Source organism: Chlorocebus sabaeus, chromosome 17 (assembly GCF_047675955.1).
Source record: "Chlorocebus sabaeus isolate Y175 chromosome 17, mChlSab1.0.hap1, whole genome shotgun sequence".
NCBI lineage: Eukaryota > Metazoa > Chordata > Mammalia > Primates > Cercopithecidae > Chlorocebus > Chlorocebus sabaeus.
The window spans coordinates 26,839,561-26,863,847 of NC_132920.1; the positions used below are offsets into that span (position 1 = coordinate 26,839,561).

At 38.6% G+C, this 24,287-nt stretch overlaps 2 non-coding genes across 2 annotated transcripts; both read left to right on the plus strand.

Moving 5' to 3' along the window:
* Positions 1-6,833: 6,833 nt before the first annotated feature.
* TRNAP-CGG (transfer RNA proline (anticodon CGG)) lies at positions 6,834-6,905 on the plus strand. The gene has a single exon. It is a non-coding gene; the product is annotated as a tRNA-Pro (tRNA).
* Positions 6,906-15,227: 8,322 nt separating this feature from the next.
* Positions 15,228-15,309, plus strand: TRNAS-GCU (transfer RNA serine (anticodon GCU)). Its single transcript has one exon. It is a non-coding gene; the product is annotated as a tRNA-Ser (tRNA).
* Positions 15,310-24,287: the final 8,978 nt, after the last annotated feature.

Below are 24,287 nucleotides of genomic sequence, written 5' to 3' on the forward strand. Positions count from 1 at the left end.
TAAGCAAATGGAGGCATAGTAAATCGAATTTTCTTTTATATATTCCTCTGTTTTCTGATTTGTTAAACATGTAAGAGTATCTCTCTTCAAAGTATATAAATAAATTAAGTTAGATAATGATTTATGACTTGTTTCTAGACATCATTTTTTAGTGCCCTGGCACTCCCACAATGTTATCAGTCTAGTCTCTCTATTATCAGAGTTAAAAAATAATCTCATTCTCATTAATTTAAATGAAGAACTTGGTTTCAATTTTTCTTAAACTGGAACCAAAATACATATTTGGATGGAATGTATAGTTCTGGCAGTAAGGCATCTCATCAAGCCATTTGGAAAAATACTTGATAAAATAAAAGTGAAGTGAAAACTATAGATAACAAGAGACTTAAGAGACATTTCAAAAGAACACATGTTCAGTCTTACTGAGGTCTTGCTTACTTGTTTTTATTTGGTCTTTTTTTCTTGACCAAATAAACTAAAGTAAAAGTTAACAATTTTTGAATAAATGTATAAGTAAATGAACATCTGATTACTAAACAAGCTGTAAGAAATAAGTGAGAAAAAGTGATTCCTGATTATAGTGCTCATTATATCAAGTATAAGGAAATGAAAGCAAAGGAAACCAGAAGAGAGGAAATAGTATTGGACAATAAATTGAAATAAGTGTATTGTATTGAAAGTTAATGAAAATTTTAAGCAGGAGCAACGAGCGGTTTTGGAACGATTGGCAAGAAATATTTAACTGGTCCGTGGAAGCTTCTATAATCAACATTTAATAACTGATTAAACTGATGGAACCATCATAACAAACCACCATTCATTTTCCCCCCTTTTGCTCAAAATGGATGCATAAGAAGATCATAATGCATGAAAGGTGAAATAGTGCAGAAAGCAAAAGGCATATGAAACTCTGAAAACCAGAAATTAATGTAGATAAAGAGGTTGGAACTTGTAAGTAAGGTAGAGAACACAAGTTTGTGATGTCAGGTTCATTAATGTATGACTCAATTCTTTTTTTCAAGTATTTTAAGTCCTGAAGATATCCTTAATGTGCATTTGGTAGGTGGGATTTTTCCCTTTTTACTTCTCAATTTCTATCACAGTCTTCTGGAATATATAACACAGTATATTGGAAATAAAGGAAAACTACATTTATTTCTTGAAGGATAAGCAAAATAAAAAATCAAGAAAACTCTGGGCACAGTGGCCCACGCCTGTAATCTCAGCACTTTGGGAGGCCAAGGCAGGCAGATTACGAGGTCAGGAGATCAAGACCATCTGGCCAACATGGTGAAACCCCATCTCTACCAAAAATACAAAAATTAGTCAGGTGTAGTGGCGGGTGCCTATAATGCCAGCTACTTGAGAGACTGAGGCAGGAGAATCGCTTGAACCTGGGAGGCAGAGGTTGCAGTGAGCTGAGATCACGCCACTCCACTCCAGCCTGAGTGACGGAGCGAGACTGTCTCAAAAAAAAAAAAAAAAAAAAAAAAAAAAAAAAAAATCAAGAATACAGAGTGAGAGAGAGGATGAAAGGAAACCATTGCCTTAGAGTTTTCTCCCGTTGTAGTTATTACCAGTCTCAAAGAATTCATGATTCATTCAGTGATGGAAGCATTTCAAGGTTGTAATTTGGGTGCCTGCTTTCACTAACTCAGGGACTTGAACACAAAATTCTCTGTTTAAAATGCAGATATACTCTTGACCAAGCTATGCAAACTGTAAAATATCTTTCGACTAAAAGATAAAAGGATTTTGACCTGCTACCTAAGTCCTTTTTCGTTCTTTTGAAGATGATTTTTGATATCCTCTGATCACACACAGAACATCAGCCTTTAATATACACATTACCGATTTTATACTACTAAAATATACATTCCATATTTGTTGAACAAAAGTGTTTTGGTGCATGTTGTTATCTGGATGAAATGCAAGATCTTGTTATGACCTTGTGATCCTTGAATAAGCTCAAAATTCAAAGACCTTGGTGATCCCACCACCCTGCCTGAGTCTGTCATTCCCACTTCCATACTACTGCTGAGGCAAAGCTCAGAGGAGCTCATCATGAGCAAAATAGCAGCTTTCATAAAAAGAACTTTCTTCAGCCCTATCCCAGCCACATATGGGGTGTAATAAAGTCCTGTCAATCCAGTGGCCAAAGTGTAACTTGTCATTTTTTTATATCATATTGATACATTGTGTCAAAGAGCATGAATTTCTGACCTCGATTATCATGTTTTCATGAAAATATTTCAAGACACGCACACTCACACACACCCACCCCTCAAAAATGAGAGACTTGAATTGGCAAAATATTACTGGAGGAGTCCAGAGAACTTACTTTGAAGTTGTGTCTGCCTATTAATCACACTGGTTAACTTAGATTTTAGTTTTATTTATAATGCCTCAGAAAAGCTGATGGAGATTTTGAGGAAGGGAGAGAAAGGCAAACTCCACTTGTTGTCTTCTTGGTTTTTCAATTGTAGCTCTGCCTTGGTTGGTCAGTGTGCTGTATCTGTTTGTGGTTCGGTGTCTTTATCTCTGAAATGGAATATAGAATAACAGCATTATCTGTTTTTAGGACTATTGTGAGAAGTAAAAAGGTAGGTGTCTTTAAAATAGTACATAGTAGATACTAAGTGTGAGAAAACAAAAGACTTTTGATTCTTATAATTGTGTACTCTATTAGCAAACATTTGCTATGTTGCTTGACATTTTGGATAGGCTAAACTGAAGAGAGAGTGTCCTAAAAGAATGATTTCCTTTAAAATCTGCCTCTTGTGGGCTGGGCGAGGTGGCTTACACTTGTAATCCCAGCACTTTGGGAGGCCAAGGTGGGTGGATCACCTGAGGCTGGGAGTTCAAGACCAGCCTGGTCAAACATGGTGAAACCCCGTCTCTACTATAAATACAAAAACATTAGCCAGGAGTGGTGGCGGGTGCCTGTAATCCCAGCTACTCGGGAGGCTGAGGCAGGAGAATCACTTGAACCTGGGAGGTGGAGGTTGCAGTGAGCCCAGATCATACCAGTGCACTCCAGGCTGGGCAAAAAGAGTGAGATTCTGTCTCAAAAAAAAAAAAAAAAAAAAAAAATCTGCCTCTTGTACCCTGCAATTACATATGCTTTAATTCTGTATTACCAATCACTTTGTGATTTATGTTCATAATAATTCCATTTTCTGGCACTTCATTAGTTCATGAAAACTTCATGACAAGCACACTACTGTTGGTGATTCAGCTGGAAGAATCAACACAATTGTGTGAGCCACATTCCTGCCAAGTGCGTATTTTACTTTACATTTGTCCTTCATATTGTCATCATCATCATCATCACCCCACCACCATGACCATCATCACCATCATCTCACCACAATCATCATCATGACCATCTTTATCAATATTCTCTATCGAGCAATACTGTTCAACTTCCAGCTGTCAGTCAATTGGTTGGAGGCCTGTGGCCAGACTTACAATAAAGATCCTGGATTGGCCCATTTCCTTAGTCCTCTCTCACCTGAATAAAAATTCAGGTGAATAGAAATGTCACCTGAAGAGAAACCTTATGAAAACTTCAGCAAGTAGAGATCCTCCCAAACTATAAAGATTTGGGAGGCAGTTTCCACTGCTTGACTAAAAAGGTGGGCTTCTAAGAGGAGATTTTTTAAAGTGTCATATCTTTGAGGGATTCAGTATTTGGTTTTAGTGGAATATAGAGACTTCAGAGTCATAAAACAGACACAGTAATAATGATTTGTGATTGGGATGCAACTCTGTTTCAGGAGATCTTATACTGATATAAACGTCTATTTTTAATTGAACTTTGTATTGCATCTATTTAAGATGCATAAAATAATTTTTGATATACATAGTGAAACGATTACTATAGTCAAGCAAATTAACATATTCATCATCTCACAGTTATCCTTTGTGTGTGTGTGTGTGTTAAAATTATCCAAAATCCACTCTTAGAGAATTTCCAGCATAATACAATACTATCACTATTGTCCTCATGCTGTACATTAGATCTGTATAGTTACTCATCCCAGATATCTACAGCTGTGTACCCTTTGGCCTCTATCTCTTCATTTCCTCCTCTACTCTTCCACTCCAGATAATTACCTCTGTACTCTGTTTCTGTGTATTTGAGATTTTTGTTTGTTTTTGTTTTTTAGATTGCATATATAAGTAAGATCATGTAGTATTTTGTTTTCTGTGCCTGGCTTATTTAGCTTAGCATAATGTCCTCCAGTTTCACCCATGTTGTTGCAAATGGCAGTACCTCCTTTTTTAAGGATGGATAGTATTTCGTTATATATACTCATATCACATTATACCACTATACACACACACACACACACACACACACACACACACACAGACACTATAATATATATTGTAATTTTTTAAATTTTTTTTTTGAGATGGAGTCTTACTCTGTCACCCAGGCTAGAGTGCAGTGGTGCGATCTTGGCTCACTGTGACCTCCTCCCCCAGGGTTCAAGCAATTCTCCTGCCTCGGCCTCCTGAATAGCTGGATTTACAGGCATGTGCTACCATGCCCGGCTAATTTTTGTGAGAGTCGGGGTTTTTAGTAAAGACAGGGTTTTGCCATATTGGCCAGGCTAGTCTTGAATTCCTGACCTCAAGTGATCCACCCACCTCGGCCTCCCAAAGTGCTGGGATTACAGGCGTGAGCCACTGCTCTCAGACGTATAATATATATATATATATTATATATACACATTATTATGCACACGCTTGTGCGTGCGCACACTCACACACATCCCCCACAATTTCTTTCTCCATTCATCTGTTGAGGAACATGGAAATGCAGATACCTCTACCAGGTGCTAATTTTATTTTTTGGGGGATATATATCCAACAGAGAAATTGCTGAGTAATTTGATATATGTATATATGTGTGTAGGTTTATGTGTATGTGTGTATATGTATATAGAAATTTGGTGAATGAATCTTGTCATTTGTCGGGAAATTTTATATCCATTGTTCTAAGTTGTCTTTGGTATCTGTATCTTCAAGCCACATTTTCTATTTTCCAAGAAATTTGAGTTTATGAATATAATCATATTTGCTAATGTAACTAAGCATGTTATTATGCATGATCTACATGGCCTAGAAAAGGACAGTAAACATCTCTGTAAAATGACTGGAATATAAGTCCTACGTGGGTCCCCTGATGTGTGTAATGACGCTGATGTTTAGTAATCTTTAAATAATGACCTTTCTTTGGAATCTGAGTTCCCACTGGTATAAAAGTAAATGAACTATTTATTATCCTTAAAAAAGTTGGATTTGGGAAGGGAAATGTATATTATACTATGAAACTGAAGAGAGAACGAGGGTTTGGGGTTGAGAATGTGGGTCTGTGTATAAAGTATGTGATCCCAAGACCATTGTGCTGAGTTCAGAAATTAGTAAACTAACCTATTCAGTTGACTTCAAGATGAAGAGAAGTGCTCTAAGTTGTGTGTCAAAGAACAGGTTATCTGGGAAATTGTTGGGTTCAGAATGAATTATTATTTTCCATGCTGAAATATTTAACCTTTGATTTAACATCTCAGTATAGTCCTAAGTCCCAGCTCCATCTATGCATGAACATGAGATGCTATTTCTTGAGGAGAAAAACATATTTTCATGGAAGTAGAATGTTGAGTCTGAACCATAGTCACTTCTAAGTATTAGGGCAGTTAGGAATGATTACTACTCCTATGTGTGCGTTTCAGAGGGATTAGTCAAGATTTTTTAGGCTTTCATAGTACAAAGAAAGCAGTTGGATTGCAAAAGAATCTCACTATTCTAACATTAGTAAGGTGGGCAGGAGTTAAAGGAATGCCTAGTAGTCTCATAATTATTTTGATCCACTCAGTAAATCCATGTCAAAATTCAAATTAAGTACTAGTTTAAATCTACTCTCCCTTTCAGAAAAGATTGATTTCTCTTCACACATATTCAAGATAATCCTTATTTTGATTTGTCCTTGCAAGAGAGTTTCATTTTTAGTAAATAAATAAACAGGTACTCTGTAATAATTATTGGATAATTGAAAGAATGAACTGAATGAGAACTAGCTTTTAAATTTTTGAAGGCATCAAATTCCGGACAGCAAAATGAAATTGAAAATATGCATTAATTTAAAACATAAATCTTAACATGAATATAAAATGCGACTTAGATGTATCAGCTAATGATCTGTTGTAAAAACTTTCTTTGCATTTAACCAAAAGTTTTTGTAACTTTCTTAAATTTGTATGTAGGAGGAAGTTAGTAAACTAACCAAATACATCTTGGTACCCCTGAAAAGCTGACGTTAAGAAATCTCTTATAAGTAGAATTTTGCTGAGATTAGGAATATTCTTTCTGAAAAATTTCTGGTAGCGAAAATATTCTTTGTTAGAGCAAATAATCTAGAAGTCCCTCAGTAACAGTAATATCCAACTTTCAAAAAGGGTGGAAGTGAGATAAGGAAACTTGAAAACTCAAATTTTTGTAACATATTTTAATTGAAAGCTAAAAATGGAAAAAAAATGAGTTAAATTACTTAGAGTAGTATAGCAAAGTAGAATAAAGGAGAAATGTTTCTACAGGTTACAAGTTTTAATTTGTAATTAAAGCTACCAGCCTGTACGGTAGTTTGGTACTGTAATTTAAGCTACCAGCAGACCATCCACAGAAATAGCCTTTCCAACCCTTTCATTTATGTAAATGATTGATGGAGTGATAAATATTATTTGGTAACAAATCCTTTGAAGAATAAAAATAAATAATTTGGGAATAAATCCTACAGTAAATATGGGAAAAAACCACTTCTAAGTGGCTCGTTGGTCTAGGGGTATGATTCTCGCTTCGGGTGCGAGAGGTCCCGGGTTCAAATCCCGGACGAGCCCACTTCATTTTCGCCCAATAAGCTTTAAGGATTTTTAAAGTATTTCCCCAAATATTCATACCCAAAAATATGTACTTTCACCACATGAACAGTAGAATTGTCTTCGAAGCAGGCAAGTACTGAATTCCGGACCTCCTCTAAGGGCAGACACCGGAATGTTGATGCGGCTGCAGCGGCGCTCTCCCACCTCTGTCCATCTCTTCTCAAACCCCGAAAGGCCGTGGGCAGCTCGTGCGCGCTTGCGTGTGCGTGTTTGGCCGAGTGCTGGAGGGGAAACGTGAGCTGCAGTTAACCGATTATCTTCCTCTTATAGGAAGGAGAATTTTAATTTCCACTTTTAACTCCTGCTTCGGTCATCACTCTCTGACTCCTAGTGTTTACTACTCCCGCCACACTGGAAAGTAAGTCTCCCCAAGTGCTGCTGGTGCCGCCGCTCCCACTGCAGTCGACTGTTAAGGTGTCACACTCCTGCCTCTCCTGCTTTCCCGGGTCAGAGTTCATTCCTTTATTCCTTCAACGGATGCATAGCCAATGAGCACGGCATGTCACCTTCAGTGCCGAAAGCTATGGAGGCAGTGATGGAAAAACATGGTTTCATTTCTACAGAACTTAATATTACAAGTACTTAATTATTTACCATGATGACGCGTTTTGAGAAAGTATGGAATTCCCATGGAAGTATATAGCACCAGGGCTGACTGTTGACTCTTCGGAATATTGCTAGCCCAGGTTCGTCTAACTGGAGAGAGAGACCACGAGAAGCAGTCATTAAGGCTGGAATCTCAAAGTTTTTCTCAATCCATGTTCTGGAAATTTGCGGGTACTTTGTTGAAAACGCTCAGGAGAATTGATTAACACTGGAATTCGAAAGAGGGAAAAAATGGAGAGGAAGATATCAATCCAGTTATTTTGCTCATGCTATCTAAATTAAAATGTTTCCTCAGAATAGCTGTTTTGTTTGCTTTTGTGGCCAATACTGAAAGTGAACACCACTCCCCGACCCCAGTTTCGTTCTAGCTTAATGGACCTCACGGAGACTCAACTTGTCCTGCTCATCTTGGTATTCTGAAAGTGTGGATCTTTTTACCTTTCCTTTTTCTGACCAATTTTATGGGCCATTGAGTATGAAGATGCAGATCCTTATTCATAGGTGGGGTGTAATATATTGTCTCTTTTTATAAATAAAATATAAGTGTATAATTTATTTGTAAATTAATGTGTATAATTTATTTGTAATTTAATTTTATAACTTGGAATAGTGTTACTTATTAAGTTTGAAATTCAAAAGGAACTTCCTCTGACCTCTGTTCATTAAGAATTTTCTCTGAATTCAGAAAGTCAGTTTGATGTCATCTAGGCAGAAAAGATTGCATGACCCTTCTTTACAAGGAATTTTACTATCCTAAGAGGGATAAGTTGGACATTTTGACATGTAAGAGTCTGATAGTAAATGACACAGGCAGGCCATTCTAAAATGGTTCCCAGAGTCAATAAATTGGACTAATGGTCTTAGTTTCCAGCTATTTTCAGGGCTTAATTATAATTATGGACCAGCAATCAAAGATCACTAGGCATCATTAGACACTGAAGTTAGTGTCTAATCTGAGAAACAGGGATTTTTAAAAAGCTTTTTTTAGAAAGGGAGAGAAAGAATGCTGTACAAAAGGATAACTCTAATAGAAGTCTCTTGAAATTAAAATTATGAGAGTAGAAAGAAAAAACTTGGAACAATTGATTTAAAACCTGAAGGGCATCTCCGAAATGTGGAGTAAAAATATAAAGGGAAACTCCAGCAACTGTGATCTTGATATATACTCAAATGAGTTGAAAACCCATGTCCACACAAAAACCTGCACATCAATGTTTATAGCAGTTTTATTTGGATTTGCGAAAACATAAACAACCAAGATGTACTTCTGTAGGTGAACGGATATATTTAATGCAAAGTGTGGCACAATGGATGGACTATTATTTCATGATAAAAAGAAAAGAGCAGCCCAAGTCGGGAACATGGCCGTAAGGTCGCTGTGGGCGGGCCGGCTGCGGGTGCAGCGCCTACTGGCCTCGACTGCCGCGTGGGAGAGCAAGGGATGGCCACTTCCATTCAGCACTGCCACCCAAAGAACTGCTGGTGAGGACTGCCGTTCTGAGGACCCTCCTGAGGAGCTTGGGCCCTCTCTTGCTGAACAAGCCTTAAGGGTAAAAGCTATTAAACTGGAGAAAGAAGTCTAGGATTTAACATTGAGATACCAGAGAGCTGTAGCTGATGGTGAAAACATAAGGAGGCGAACCCAGAGATGTGTGGAAGACGCCAAGATATTTGGAACTCAGAGTTTCTGTAAGGACTTGGTGGAGGTGGCTGATGGCTGACATTTTGGAGAAGACTACAGAGTGCATTTCTGAAGAATCAGAGCCTGAGAACCTTTTATATATTAATCTCCTAGAATTAATGGGCCTATGTGGTTTTTCTTCAGTCTTATAGCTGGTGTTCTGTAAAAGAGTTGTCCAATAAATGACTTAATGAATGATATATCAGTCAGATTTTAGGAAGGCAGTCAATTATGGATATTTTAATGTTGGAAGGAGTCTTAATGATCGAATCTCACCTTTCTGCTTCTGAAGTATGAAAATCTAGTCTTTTTAGGACTGGACACAAGGAAAATAATCTCTGTTGACTAAATTGCAGTGAGAATATGAATAAAGAACAACTAGATATTAATGTCAATTATTTAAGATTAATGGGCATGCAACTAAGTCTCCAGCAGACAATCAGATGTTGTTGGATGTCTAGATTATATAGGTTTAGATTGAAGTTATTACTTATAAAATAAATCTATTTTCCACTGGAACTCTATGGCATTCAGTGGAGTGGTGAAAAGTTATCCTCTTATATACATTATAGATAATTCTAAGACAGCACACAAATGTATCAGTAAAGCCATCTTCTTGTGGGCCCTACCATCTTCATCGGATTTAGACCCTTAAAAAACAAATATGCACTTTTAAAATGCAATCAAGGCCGGGCGCGGTGGCTCACGCCTGTAATCCCAGCACTTTGGGAGGCCAAGATGGGCGGATCACGAGGTCAGGAGATCGAGACCATCCTGACTAACACAGCGAAACCCCGTCTCTACTAAAAATACAAAAATTAGCCGGGCGCGGTGGCGGGCGCCTGTAGTCCCAGCCACACGGGAGGCTGAGGCAGGAGAATGGCGTGAACCCGGGAGGCGGAGCTTGCAGTGAGTGGAGATCGCGCCACTGCACTCCAGCCTGGGAGACAGAGGGAGACTCGTCTCAAAAAAAAATAATAAATAAAAAATAAAATAAAATAAAATGCAATCAAAAGACTGGTGGATAAGCTTTTAAAACCAGAACATCTTTTGGCATTCCACTAAGTGTATTTTGTAAATTTAATGAACAATCAAGATTCACAATAGGAAGTTGTCTTTTTCTACCTTCCTTTCTACGAGATTGACACATGGTGACAATAAGAAAATGAGCTGATTGTAATTACTGTGTTTTTTATTGCTAGCTATCATTACCATTAACATTAATTACAATTAACAACAATTTTAGGTATGGAATGTTATGATTACCTAAAGAGATGTCTGTACCTAAGGAGCTCAAGTGATCCTCCCACCTCAGCCTACCAGGTAGCCAGGACTACAGGCAAGTGCACCACCACGCCTGGCTAGTTTTTTTGTTTGTTTGTTTTTTTGTTTGTTTTTTACAGGTGGGATCTCACGATATTGCCCAGGCTAGAAGAATTTTCTAATACTCTAATACCTCCCATTTTGGCAAGTAAATTGAGAATAATTTTAGGTTCTTTTATTATTCAGTAGTTTTGCAGACTTAAAAGTATAAATTTAGAATTAGAAGATGAAGCTATAATAGTAAGAATCTCAAGTTGAAGGGCTTTGGGGAGCCTAAGCAGCATATTAGAGCATAGGCTTGAACTTAAATCCCAGCTCAGTCACCTGCGTGACTTTAGGCACCAGTCATTTCACCCTTCTGAGCCTGTTTCTTTATTTGTAAAATGATTATAATAATTCTTTCACAGCGTTGTGAGGATTAAGTGAAATGTGTTAAATGCCTACTACAGTAGGCTCTCGGATATTTATTTTTATTTTTTTATTATGTACATTGTTTTTCCTGCCTTTATGGCTGTCTAAACTTTAGGGAAAAGGGAAGACCAGTTAATGATGAGTAGAAAAAACGTGTAAGCTAATCATTCACTGACTTACTTTCCTTCCATTTTCTGGTTTTTTAAAAATTAGCCACACTGGCCGGGCGCGGTGGCTCACGCCTGTAATCCCAGCATTTTGGGAGGCCGAGGCGGGCAGATCACAAGGTCAGGAGATCGAGACCATGGTGAAACCCCGTTTCTACTAAAAAATAGAAAAAAATTAGCCGGGCGCAGTGGCGGGCGCCTGTAGTCCCAGCTACTCGGGAGACTGAGGCAGGAGAATGGCGTGAACCCGGGAGGCGGAGCTAGCAGTGAGCCGAGATTGCGCCACTGCACTCCAGCCTGGGCGACAGAGCGAGACTCCGTCTCAAAAAAAAAAAAAAAAAAAATTAGCCACACCACAAGAAACCCACATTTTTAGATGGAAAGAGCAAGAAAATTGTGTCAGTGCTCTTATTTTCATCTTAATGGTATAGTGAAAAGACATTGGTTTGCAGATGATGCTAAGGAAGCTTTGGCTCACTCTAACTTGAAGAGGGGATCTTGATGTTTTAGTACTTGGACTGTACAAATGTTTTACTGACTTTTCTTACTGCTATAAAGGAATCAGGCAGTTGGGTATTGATACATTATTTGGTGCTCTCATTCATGGCAAAAGATTTGATAAATAAGTTCTTAAAACACTAAAGCAAAATCAAATGAGCAAAACTAAGGATAAAATGTAATATTCATCAGAACAAGGATCACTGAAAAAAAAAATTCAGAAACAACTTTAATAAAACCTGAATTGAAATAACTGCCAAAAAAAAAAAAAAAAGAAAAGAAAAGAAAAGAGCTATCAAGACAGGAAAAGACATGGAGGAATCTTAAAAGCATATTGCTAAGTGAAAGAAGTCAATCTGAAAAGGCCACATACTGTATATATGATTCCAACTATACAACATATTGAAAAACATAAAAATACGTAAACAGCAAAAAAGAGCCATCATTGCTAGGAGGGTGAAGAGGTGAAGCACAGGGAATGTTTAGAGTGGAGATACTATTATACATGATACAGCAATGATGGACACATGTCATTATACATTTATCAAAGAGGAAAGAGTTACAACAAGGAGGAATGAACCTAAAATAAACTACAAATTTTAGTTAATATTAATGTATCAATATTGGTTCATCAGTTGTAACAAATGGACCACAATCATATAAGATTTAATAACAAGGGAAGCTATAGGAAGGAGAGGAGATATATGGGAACTGTTTGTGCTTTCTCATCAATTTTTCTGTAAATAAAAAACTGCCTAAAATGTCTATTAATTTTTTAAAAGTATAAAGAATGTAACCAGGAAAGAGCAGTAAAAACAAAACCAAAAGTAGAGGAAGCATACTGGAGATTTAAAATCCAAGTAAAGGAAGAGAAGGAAGGAAGGAAGGGAAAGGAATGAAGGAAGGAAGGAAGGAAGGAAGGAAGGAAGGAAGGAAGGAAGGAAGGAAAGAAGGAAGGGAGGGAGGAAGGGAGGGAGGAGACGGAGGGAGGGAGAGAGAGAAAGAAAAGAAAAAAGAAAGAAAGGAAAAGAAAAGAAAAGAAAAAAAATTATCTGAGTGTGGTAGCACATGCTGTAGTCCCAGCTACTTGGGAGGCTGAGGCAGAGAATCACTTGAACTGAGGAGGTGGAGACTGCAGTGAGCTGAGATTGCTCCATTCCACTCCAGCCTAGGCAACAGAGCAAGACTCTGTCTCAAAAAAAAAAAAAAAAAAAAAAAAAGGGACAGAGAACACAGAAATCAGAAAACCAGCAACAACAAAAAACAAGCTAATATCCCTAACTGACATACATGATTTAATGATGTAACAGAGTTCCCAAAACAAGGAATAGAAATGGAAACACACTAAAGCATATCTTTCAGACATTGCAGAACATTGAGGACAAGGAAATTATCCTGAAATAGATAAATAAAAGCCAACTGCAAATGTAGACTCTGTAATTAGAATGACTTTGCACTTCTCAAAATGAATACTGGAAGCTAGAAGAAAATAGAAAACTCCCTCAAAATCCTGAAACGAATTTCAAAAGCTTGAAAAATATTTCCCAGACAAACATTCAATCAAGTTGCTGGAGAAGTATTAAAAAGTCTCCACCTACAATAAACTTTTTCTCAGGAAGCTGCTTTACAATGTACTCCACCAAAATGTGAAGGTATATTAAGATAGAAAATACATGAGAAATTGGGAATACAGCACCAGTGGCAGGGAAATAAAATGTCTAGTACAATGGTGAAGGAAGACATCAGGATGAAAACCGAATATCAAGTTTAGAAATCACTCAGTTTATTGTTTTGGCAAAGCTTTTATGGTTATTTGTGATTTTTTTTCTAAAAATAATGTTCAGGAAACAAAACACGAAAGATAGGTAAATAATATTGCCAAACATAATTATATAAAGGGTGATTACTCATTCAATAAAAATTCTGATATAACTATATTTGAAGGAAAAATTGCTAAGAAGAGTGTCTGTGGAGGTGTTTACGGTGAGGAAGAGAAGTGAATCTTCTATTTTTATCATGGGAAATCAATGGAAAATACTAAGCTTAAAATTAATATGTAGCATATGTATTAGAGTACAATTTTGTCTTTGTAACAAAGACCCAAAAGAACCATAGCTTAAAAGAAGCAGACATTACTGTGACTGTCTGAGGGTGTAATCAATGCCAGAGTGATGCTTTGGCTTCATGGTTTTGGTTCCAGTCTTCTATGTCATGGCTCCCTCCTTCCTACAGTGTGCTGGGTTCAATCACTGTTTCATGAAGCCTTCATTCTCAAAAGCAGAAACATGAGGAAGAGATAAGTAGAGGTTATTTCCTTCTCTTATGGGCATAACCTGGAAGCTTTACATACATTTTCTCTCTTATGCCTTTACTTAGAAGTTGGTCACGTGATGATGCTGACTCTCAAGGGAAGTCACTGTAATCTTTTCATGGGTGGCTATGAGTTCAGCTAATTTTCCATTTATTGGAAAAAACAGAAATAATGAATGGACAACTAGCCATCTCTGCAATAGCATGATATTTGGAGATATGCAGGTAAAAACAGCAACACAAAATGCCAAATGGCTGAAAATGCCTCTACTAAGAGGAATAAGATAGGAGAGACCACTGTTTCGCGTACACATATTTTTTTGAAGTAATTGAGCTTTTAAAACATGTGTAGTTAACTTTGATTAAAAATTTTGTTAATAAAAAAAAAAAACAGCTTTAAGAACCAAAGTATGGATCAATAATTCAGCCAGGCTAAAGTGAGAAAGGGAAAGAGCATTCCATGAGGGAAAATCGCTTGTTGGAAGAGGAAAACTAGATCTGTCCTGATGCAAAAACCCAAATGGGACTGAGCATGGAAAACAAGAGGTAAGGAAGTGGGTAGAGTTGAGGTTGAAGATTTCAGGCACGTCAATGCAGCAAACACTACAATATAAGGGCTCTTCCGGGGAAAAAGAAAAGGATAATTCTTTCTGAATTCACAGAAACAAGCAAAGGTGGTCTTTACTCAAGATGTTAGTGCAATCTAACGTAAAATATCCTCACAGTGAGAGTGTGAAAATACAGCAGGGGTCCATTCCTGCAGGATTTCCCCTGTTCCCTGTTGCTCGGCCTGTGATTGATTTGCGTGGGCTTCTCTGAAGAGAAATTGACTCCGGTGTGAACGGTTTTGGGAATCTCCGTCTCCTGCTAGCTCCCAGGTGCGCTGTCCCGACGCGACGAGACGCGGTGAGCCGACAGAAGGGCTGACCGGCTCACCTGCCGCCCCAGGTCGAAGGCAAACCCGGTGCGCCCCGTCGGCCCGGTCACGCCCGCAGCCTGCTCAGGCACCTCCTGCCTCGGGACCAGGAAGCGGAAGAAAGGGAGAGACCCGCTCGGCAACTACGTTACTATCATGTCTCGAACATTTGTGTGAGTCCCATGAAAGTTAAGCCCGTTTTTCCCCCCTCGAAGCGTTTCCATTCAGTTCTTGTTCATTCATGTGAAAACGAGCCATTTCCACGTCTCCCAAACGTCTTCGAACCATGTCCTAAGTCTTCTAAGGCCGCCAGTGGGTTCCGATCACAAACTCTGAAATAAAATACTCAGGAAACGGGGGTGTATTGAGACGAGGTGGCCGAGTGGTTAAGGTGATGGACTGCTAATCCATTGTGCTCTGCACGCGTGGGTTCGAATCCCACCCTCGTCGGGTGAGGTCTTTTAATACGAGGAAACAATACCCAAGTCCAGCCAACTTTCCTTTAGACTCTCCTGGAATTCGGGACCCTGGCCTTGGAGAGGAAAAAGCAGCTGTCGTAATTCTGTACCATCAGTATTATGATGGTGTTGCAGGGTTTTCTAACTTTAATGGTTGATTGGGTATTGATTGTCAGTGTTGTTCGCGTGATCCGTTTAATGAATATTCTTCTGGTGGGCTTCCTACCTGATGACTGCAAAAACGCCTTAAAGCCTGAGAGAAAGGGGAGAGGGGAATAGAGGAAGGTGACAGTGGGGCTAGAGAGAGAGATGAAGCTGCCAAAAAGAGGGAAAAACTCGAGGTGTGGTTACCCCAACCCCTTCTTTTAGAAATCATTACTACTGTGAGTATTAAAATAAATTCATCAAAAAGATAAGCAGAAAAAAAAAAAAAAAAAAAAAAAAAAAAAAACCCAGCACGACAAATACACCAAGACAGAAATTCAATTACTAGATTCTCAAGACAAATCGAGGGACCAACATTGAAGAAACATGTAGCACTGACATGGCCACAAGATTTTTGTTTTGTTTTGTTAAAAAAGGAAGGAAGGAGGGAGGGAGGGAGGGAGGGAGGGAGGGAAGGAAGGAAGGAAGGAAGGAAGGAAGGAAGGAAGGAAGGAAGGAAGGAAGGAGAGAAGAAAGAGAAAAAGAGAAAGAAAAAAACAAGCTGGGCTCTGTAGCTCAGGCCTGTAATCCCAGAACTTTGGGAGGCCGAGGCGGCTGGATCACCTGAGGTCAGGAGTTCAAGACCAGGCTGGCCAACTTGGCAAAACCCCATCTCTACTAAAAAATACAAAACATTAGCAGGGCATGGTGGGCGCCTGTAATCCCAGCGACTCGGGAGGCTGAGGCGTGAGATCGCTTGAACCCAGGAGGCAGAGGTCGCAGTGAGCCGAGATGGCGCCACTACTCTCCAGCCTGGGCAAGAGAAAGAGACTCTGTCTCAAAAAACAAAACAAGTTATGAAATTTGAAGGTAAGTTATTTTCAAGTCTTCTTCATGATCATCTTAATAGCTGCATTATAGTCACAGGAGTTGATATACTTTAGCAATTCTTCTGTTTTCAAAATGTATTATAGGAAAATTAATGAGTCAAAGGATTGTTGCAAAAATAGGTCAAAGGCTTTGAACATCTTCTGGTTATTGCTGGTAGTTAGTGATTTCTATTTCAGTGTATGTTGTTTCTCTTTGCAATCAACAGTGCAAGAGGGACCCAGTTACCCTACTGACACTTTGACGCACGATAGGTATTCAAGGAGGTGACCATGTTCTTGGGACACAGCAACGGTGGTGACCGTACAGTCAACACAATAAGCCTCAGCATTCACACTGAAATTGAGCTCATTCAACAGCTATCAAGAGGAAATTTCCCCTAGAGACAGCATGCGCATTTTGACTTTACCTGTACTTAGACTGAGCCTTTGCTCATTACAATAGTAAAACACACCTCTGACTGGAGATTTAAGATGCCAATGAGACATCCCATGTATGAACAAGCATGTACAGCTACTGCGCATGTGCACGCAGAGGACCACCCAGAAGATGCTTACTAGTAACACTTCTTCCCACCTCCTTCTAAATAGTCATGTAAGACCCCTATAAAGGGAGCCTCCCTGGCGCCAATCTTTGCTGTCTCATCCTTAGGAACAGCCTGCCCTGGGTTCTCTCTCTCTCAAGGTGCGTTGTCTATTCTGCACCTAACTTACAAAATATTCTTTTTCCTTTGCAATAAATTAATCTACGCTGCACTTCTTTTGCTGTGTGACTCTGGTTTAAATTCTTTTAAACTAATAAGACAAGAACCGCCGGGCACGGCGGCTCACGCCTGTAATGCTAGCATTTTGGGGGGCTGAGGTGGGCTGTTCACTTCATGTCAGGAGTTCGAGACCAGCCTGGTCAACATGGTGAAACCCCATCTCTGCTACAAATACAAAAATTAGCCGGGCATGGTGGCACACGCCTGAAATCGCAGTTCTTACTCGGGTGGCTGAAGCAGGAGAATCGCTTGAACTTGGGAGGCAGAGGCTGCAATGAGCCAAGATCGTGCCACTGCACTCCAGCCTAGGCAACAGAGTGACACTTTGTTGAAACACACACACACACACACACACACACACACACGATCTGAGGTCTTACAACAGCCATCAACAACTTGACAAGCTAAATTACATTATTTATTTATTTTATTTTATTTATTATTTATTTGAGACGGAGTCTCCCTCTGTCACCTAGGCTGGAGTACAGTGGCCCAATCTCGGCTCGCTGCAACTTCTGCCTCCCAGGTTCAAGCAATTATTCTGCCTCGGTCTCCCAAGTAGCTGGGACTGTAGGTACCCAACACCACTCCCGGCTAATTTTTTTTTTGTAGAGACCGGGTTTCACAATGTTGGCCAGGCTGGTTTCGAACTCCTGACCTCTAGCAATCCACCCGTCTCAGCCTCCTGAAGTGCTGGGATTACAGGCATGAGCCACCATGCCTGGTCAGCAATTATTTATATACTTTATATAAAATCATATATGTTACATATATATTTTGGATATATCAAGTAGAATGGCAAGAATTTTTCCACATTCTGTTCTTTATGCATTTACTTGCTATAAATCTATCAGTCCTTAGAATCGTTTACCTCAAATATATTTCTTTTAACTTTTCAAATAGATTTTTAAAACAATTCATAGAAAAAATTTAAATACATTGAAATTTATATTAGTTATAAAATACCCATGTATCTATCTCAGAACTTCCATTTTATCCATTTTTGAAAATTCTTGTTCTACAAAATAGCACTTTTTTCATTTTTAAACTTTTTTTGTGAATATTATCACCCATGCAGAAAAGTACATAAAATATATATGCAAACTTTATGTACAGAAAAGTGTATAAAATATGTATGCCAACTTAAGTAATTACAAAGCAAGCACCTGCAGAATTGTGACAAAGGCCAAGCAGTAGAACATGGCAAGCATCTAATAAGGGAAACCTCCCAGTCACTGTCTCCTCTCTTCCCCAAAAATATATATCATGTATTATATATCATATGTTATATAACATGTTATGTATCATATATGTTATATATGTTATATATGTTATACATCATATGTTATATGTCATATATGTTATATATCATATATATGAAAACCAACCTGACTTTAATTATTTCCTGCATTTTTAAGAATTATTTTATCACCAATTATTTTATTCTTAAACACCATCGTTTACCTATGTCTGAACGTTATATAAATAGAATCACATCTCCAGTATATTTTCTACATTTTTCCTTAAAATAATATTCTATACATTTCATTCTTGTTGTAGTTTATCCCTGTTTTTATATAGTATGTCACAACATAAACATACTGCAACATATTTATCCTTTGTATTCATTTTCCATTGCTGTGTAAAATATTTCCCTAAAACGTTGTTGCTTAAAACATTTGTTGGCGGCTGGGTGCGGTGGCTCACGACTGTAATCCCAGCACTTTGGGAGTCCGAAGCTGGTGGATCACAAGGTTAAGGGATCGAGACCGTCCTGACCAATGTGGTAAAACCCCGTCTTTACCAAAAATACAAAAATTAGCTGGGTGTGGTGACGCGCACCTGTAGTCCCAGCTACTCAGGAGGCTAAGGCAGGAGAATCGCTTGAATCCAGGAGGCAGAGGTTGCAGTGAGCCAAGGTCGCACCACTGCACTCCAGCCTGACAACAGAGCAAGACTCTGTCTCAAAAAAAAAAAAAAAAAAAAAAAAAAAAAAAAAAAAAAAAATGGCTTCTAATTTCTGTGGGTGAGGATTCTGGGAGTGGCTTAGCTGGGTTCTCTGGCTCAGAGTCCCTCACAAAGCTACAATCAAGGTGCCAGCAGGAGCTTCAGTCGTCTCGAGGTTAGACTGGTGAAGGACTGGCTTTCATGATCACTGATATGGTTGTTAACAGCATGTTAAACTGAGGATGTAAGTACTCACCAACTATTGTCTGGAGGCCACTCTAAGTTCCTTGCCATTTGAAGTCTCCACAGGACTGCTGACAACATAGCAACTTGTTTCATCAGAACAAGCAATTCAGAAGAGCCAGAGTGAGTACAAGCAAGAGAAAAGTGAGAATCTTTTATAACCTAATTTTGGAAGTGACATCCTATCACTTTTGCTGATGCTGTTCATTGAAAATGTTTAAGTAGGCCCAGCCCACCATTCAAGGGGATGGAATTACACAAGGGCATGATTAACAGGAGCTGGGTATCGTGGGGGGCTCTCTTAAAAGCTGCCTACCACACATTTTAGGTTAATGAAAATTTGTGATTCTGTTTACTTCTAGGGCCCTTCTTGTACATTTCTTCTGATGCATATGTGCTCACATTGCTGAGTTATACATTGTGGATATGTCATGGGTCTGGCTTTGTTCAATATGATGTTGGTGAGATAGATCCATGTAGTTGTAGTTCATTTTAATTGTGCTGTACTGTTCCACGGTTTGGATACCCATAGTTTATTTATCCATCCTACTGTCAATTGACCTTTTTTTCAAGTTTTGCCTATTATAAACTACATTTTTGGAGATTTTTTTCCACATATCTCAGTGCACATTTGCACTGGATATACATACGGAAGTGTAATGTTGAGTCCTATGATATGCATAATTTATTAATTTTATTAGATACCCCCAAAATTTTCAGAGATAGTATCATGCACCTGCAGTATACATTAAATTCCTGTTGCTTCAAATTCTTTCCAAAATTTAATATGATCAGGCTTTTTAATTTCACTATTTTCCTGGATGTTAATGGGTCAAAATTGCTTATTTATTCTGTAAATAGCTGATTAGTAATGTCGTTAAGTCCTTTTTATATTATTATTACTATTCAATATTCCATTTTGTGAAATGCCTCTTCAAATCACTTGATTTTTGTTTTTCTGTTCCTTACTGATGTGTAGTAGCTCTTTCTATATTTTGACTACAAGCTCTTTGTTGATTCCATGTGTTACAAACACAATTCCCCTACACTGTAACTTGCCATTTGAACCTCTGAATCTCTTAACAACTTGAGGAACAAAAGATTTTACTTTTAATGAATCCAAATTTATTTATATGTGTGCGTATGTGTGTATTTGTCATATATTATATATGTACATATGTGTTAGTGTTTTGTGGGTTTTGTTTTACAAATCTTCTGCTCCCTAGGAGTCACAAAGATATTTCCCTTTATTAACATTTAGAGGCTATCTTGTTCTACCTTTCACATTTAGATCTAAAATGCACCTAGAACTGATATTTATGTATAGTAGGAGGGAAAATCACCTGGAATATCTATCTATCTATCTATCTATCTATCTATCTATCTATCTATCTATCTAAATTCATTTATCTAGAGATAAGTATATTCATTTTGGTATTAAAATGACCAAGCACTTGGTGGGGGGCAGTGGCTCATGCCTGTAATCCCAGCACTTTGGGAGGACAAGGCAGGTGGATCACTTGAGGTCAGGAGTTCGAGACCAGCCTGCCCAACACGGTGAAAGCACATCTCTACTAAAAATACAAAAAATTAGCTGGGCGTGGTGGCACACACCTGTAGCCCCAGCTACCCAGGAGGCTGAGGCTCGAGAACTGCTTGAACCCCAGGGGGCAGAGGTTGCAGTGAGCCGAGATTGTGCCACTCTGTTCCAGCCTGGGCGATAGAGCGAAACTCTGTCTCAAAGAAAAAGAAAAAGAAAAAGACCAATCATCATTTGTTGAAAAAAAACCACCATCTTTTCCCTCTTTATTCTGCAGACTTACTTTTTCTATATACCAGATGCCCATATGTGTGGTCCTTTTCATTTCTGACTCTCTTCCTCTTGTCTATTTGTCTAACTTTATAATCCCCCATGCTCTTATTTACTATAGCTTTATAAGTCTTGATATGTGGTAACAGAAAACTTGACCTATTCTTCTCCTTCAAGATTTGCTTGTTCTGTATTGCCTCTCTGTACTTACATGTACATTTTGGAATTATTTTGTAAATTTCTGCCAAAAAGAAAAGTAAGCTGCTGTGATTTTGGATAATATTTATTGAATCTGTAGATCAGTTTGATTATAATAGGTATCTTTAAAATTATGAGATCTGGCTGGGCATGGTGGCTCACGTCTGTAATCTCAGCACTTTGGGAGGCAGAGGTGGGCAGATCACTTGAGGCCAGGAGTTCGAGACCAGCCTGGCCAACATGGTGAAATTCCATCTCTAATAAAAATAGAAAAATCAGCTGGGCATGGTGCCACATGCCTGTAATCCCAGCTACTTGGGAGGCTGAGGCACGAGAATCGCTTGAACTTGAAAGGCAGAGGTTGCAGTGAGCTGAGACCGCACCACTGCACTCCAGCCTGGGTGACAGAGTGAGATTCTATTTCAAAAATAATAATAATAACACAATAATAAAATAAAATAAAATGATGAAATCTTACAATCTATATATTACCTTTCCATTATTTAGGTTTTCTCTAGTTTATCTCAATACCATCACACTATTTTTCTACATAGAAATATGGCCAACATTTTACTAGGTATATTTCAGATATCTTTTGGTTTTTGTGCTAATACATGTGATATTATTTTTTAATTTTCATTTTATTAATACATTACAATTTAACTCATTTTTTATATCTGTTATAGAAAGCCTGATATTGGTTCATTGTGTGGATTCTGATATAAGGAGAAGCAGGCATGCAATTTGAAACGCTGTATTAGGAAGGGTTAGCCTCACATCAGGTGATGCAGGATACACATATGTGTACAAGACAATAGACTACCTAAAAAACTCAGTCTAAGTTATGACTGAGGCTTCCCTGCTCAACCAGCATGCCTCTTTTGTGAATGAAGGATCTAAGCAGTGGTTCTCAACCCACGGTGATTTTGCCCCATTGGGAGACTTTTGACAATGCATAGAGACATTTTTTGTTGTCACAACTGGAGAGGAGATGCTACTGGCATCCAGTGGATAAAGGCCAGGGATGCTCCCAAACATCGTCCAATGCAAAGGACAGCTCTCCACGACAAATAATTTTCCAGTCCAAAATGTCAATAGCTTCAAAGTTGAGAAATCCTGATACACTATCATATATATTAATATATACACATATATAGAGAGAAAATATATCAAATGACAATTTTAGTCTCTTTTGGATCAATACCCAACTCCTTTGCTGACACTCAAGACCCTCCATGCCCTCTACTTACCTTACTGCTCCTTAGAGTGAAGTTTCAGTCTCGCTCACCCATGTCATATGAATTCCTATCTCCAGTACATGTCTTAGGATCTTTATGTAACCTACCCTGCACCTTTAGCTTTGAATAATGTATACTTCTTCAAAGACTATTTCCAGGTCTACCCTTCTACATAGACTATAGAGAAAAGTGATTATTTGCTTCTCTCAACTCTGATATGTGATGCTTCCTCATATATCCAGCTAATAGGACATTTGCCCATGTTTACCTTCTTTTGGATGACAGTTCTCGAACTACCCCACTCGCTTGGGTAGAGTTGATCTGCTTCTGTCAAATATATACAGAAATATGTAGATCTCTTTTTCTAGCACATGATATCACTGAATAATAATTTGTTCTCCATGTGGTATCTTCTGATAAAATGAGAACTCAGGAAGTTTTTCTTCAAACAGAAAATATGTTGTATGATTTGCATGTCTGTGTTGCCCCCAAATTCGCACATTGAAATCCTAACCTCCAATATCATGGTATTAGGAGGTGGGGCCTTTGGGAGGTAATTAGACCATGAGGGTGGAGTCCTCTTGAATGGGATTAGCGTCTTTGTAAAAGAGACCCCAGAAGACTCTCTTACCTTCTTTCTGCCAGGTGAGAATACAACGAGAAGTCTGCAACCTGGAAGAGGGCCCCCACCAGAACCTGACCACACTGGCACCCTGATCTCAAACTTTCAGCCTCCAGAACAGACAGAAATAAATTCCTATGGTTTATAAACCACCCAGTCTATGACTCTTTGTTATAGCAACCTACACTGACTACAACATATACCAACCAAAATCAATTGTAGGCTGGGCGTGGTGGCTCATGTCTGTAATCCCAGCACTTTGGGAGGCCAAGGTAGGCAGATCACTTGAGATCTGGAGCTGGAGTTTGAGACCAGCCTGGCCAACATGGTGAAACTCCATCTCGACTAAAAATACAAAAATTATCCAGGCATGGTAGCAGGTGCCTGTAATCCCAGCTACTCAGGAGACTGAGGCAGGAGAATCGCTTGAACCTGGGAGGTGGAGGTTGCAGTGAGCCAAGATGGCTCCACTTAATTGTATACTTATACACTGTGGTGTTCTCTTTCTCGTCTATACATTCTCCACTACACAGCTTTAATGCAACCTATCCTGGGGCCATAGGAACAAACTCCTGCTATTAGACACAACTTGAATCAAATATAATACTAACAGAATATTTAAAAACACCAACAGAGACCTAGAGTGACACAGAGACAGATTAGCACCTAGAGACACACCATGTGAGAAACAGATATGCCATGAAACAGACACAATCACACCCCCACACATTACGATAAGGCATTCAGGGCCAACATGTACCAGACACTGGGCTAAGCACTTCCTAGTCAAATTCACATGACATTGTCATAAAAAATTATGAGACAGGCACAAATAATTTCCACTTAAAAGTGTATAAATCCAAGGCACAAAAATATAATTTTCCCAAGGTCATCAAATGATAAATTGGGGTCAGGGTAGGAATTTTACCTATCTGTCTTTGACCTTAATTACTACTCTGAAGTGTCCCCTTCCCCAAGTTATAATGAGGCTGGTTTCTTCTCTTTCTTCAGATTTCAGGTCTAAGAAGCCTTTCAAGATTCCACAGTTAAAGAGCCAACATTGCCTTGCTTCATTGTCTTTTAGAACCCATGACTATTTGGAAGTATTTATTATCTT